The 1,736-nt window shown below is 64.3% G+C and overlaps 1 non-coding gene across 1 annotated transcript; it reads left to right on the top strand.

Moving 5' to 3' along the window:
- The first annotated feature begins 1,241 nt into the window (after positions 1-1,241).
- Positions 1,242-1,395, top strand: LOC140472429 (5.8S ribosomal RNA). The gene has a single exon (XR_011957639.1). It is a non-coding gene; the product is annotated as a 5.8S ribosomal RNA (ribosomal RNA).
- The last annotated feature ends 341 nt before the right edge of the window (positions 1,396-1,736 follow it).

Below are 1,736 nucleotides of genomic sequence, written 5' to 3'. Positions count from 1 at the left end.
AGCAAGTGAAAAAAAAAGTAACAAATAAGAAAGGATCGTCGGCTTGGGGGTACGCCCGTTTCCGTTTCAACTTGTCTCGCGAGGGTGGTTTCGGGGCCAGCAGGAGAGCTCGTCGGGGTAGCAGGCCCTGCAGCCGTGGTCACCGCCAAACCCCCCACAACTGTTGGGCGCCTACCTGCGCGGGGCAGGAGGACACTTTCCGATTTCAAATCTCCGTTTGCCGAGTCCACCCCGAACGCACGCGGGCGGGCGGGTTCGCATCACCCTTCGTCACAAGGGGCGAAGCCCGTTCCACCGTCTCGTCAGTAGTGCCGACCGGTCTGTGATCGACGAGGGGAGCCACACCAGGTCCGGCCCTGCTGCTTGGCGGCACCGCGTCGTCGGGAGCTCGCGACAGACGGAGGGTTTCGGTGTACTCTCCAGCCACGGGAAACGAAGCCGGTGATGCAGGCGCCGGTCTTTCGCTCCCAAATCGGCTGGGTTTACATCGTTGCTATCTAGTCACGCTCCCTTCAAACCCGACGGGGTACCTATTCCCCTCACCCGTCTGTGCGTATACAGCCTCTTTGCACTTGCGGGATGGGGGTGGTGGTTTAAAGACTCTCGAGTTGCCGCCCGTCGGTCTCCGAGCTCCGTGCAGTAGTGATCCCCAGCGAACTGCCAGCAGGGCGAACGAGCGATCCCGCTCTCGGTCGGGGCGCCTGGCGTCGATCGGTGGTCGGTGGCTTGCGGGCAAGCTGCGCTGTGAGTGTGGGAACGAGTATGACGAGCCGTTGCCGCGACTCCCAGTCCACCTCGGCGGTGGCTGGGCCGGGCGGGCGTCTGCTCGGGCGAGTGCCGCCCCCGCCTCCTCGCAGGAAGTCCGCTCGCCGACACGCCGCCACGTGCACGCGTCAGTGACGCTGCCGAACCGATGGCCGGTGCCCGTTCCCGCCTCTGCTTTTCCTAGGGCAAAGCTGCTGCACGCCTCGTGATACTAGGCGGGCGACATGGTGGCGGTGATCCTGCCTCCGTCGCTGCGGTGCGTTGGGGCACGCATCGCCTCTTGGGCGCCCTGTCCTCCTCCCCCCAATAGACGTATGTTTCTGCGGGCCGCACCAGGATGGTGCTCCCCATCGCTTCACGCCACCCTGCTCCGCCCGCACGCCGGCGTGCAGGTGGCTGTAGCTCAAGGTGGGGAGCGTATGTGCGGTCCGGGTCGCTTTCCTCTGGCGAGGGAGAGACCTAAAACAAACTCAGACAACTCTTGACGGTGGATCACTCGGCTCGTGCGTCGATGACGAACGCAGCTAGCTGCGAGAATTAATGTGAATTGCAGGACACATTGATCATCGACACTTTGAACGCACTTTGCGGCCCCGGGTTCTTCCCGGGGCCACGCCTGTCTGAGGGTCGTTTGGCAATCAATCGCACTCGCCTTGGCTGGCGAGAGCGCGGCTGGGGTGTCGCAGAGGACCCGTCCTCTTTGTCCCCCTAAGTTCAGACTCCGGAGCCCTCCGGCGTCGGAGCGCTTGGCCTTTCCCCCCCACCCTGCACATTCCGTTCGTCAGGCTCGACGCCATCCCCCCGCCGGGGAGCGCGGCCTGGCGTCCGTCTGTGTCGTGGCAGTGGGGCCAGCACGGCTGTCACCGGTCCCAGAATGGCTGTCGGTGGTTCACACTGTGTGTGTGTGCCAACCCTCCTGGTCTCTGGGACACGGAGCTGCCACGAAGTGTTGAGCCTCCAGTGGGGGGTCT

This window comes from Chiloscyllium punctatum, unplaced genomic scaffold (assembly GCF_047496795.1).
Source record: "Chiloscyllium punctatum isolate Juve2018m unplaced genomic scaffold, sChiPun1.3 scaffold_321, whole genome shotgun sequence".
NCBI classification, from domain to species: domain Eukaryota; kingdom Metazoa; phylum Chordata; class Chondrichthyes; order Orectolobiformes; family Hemiscylliidae; genus Chiloscyllium; species Chiloscyllium punctatum.
This window is presented reverse-complemented; position numbering and strand designations above follow the sequence as displayed.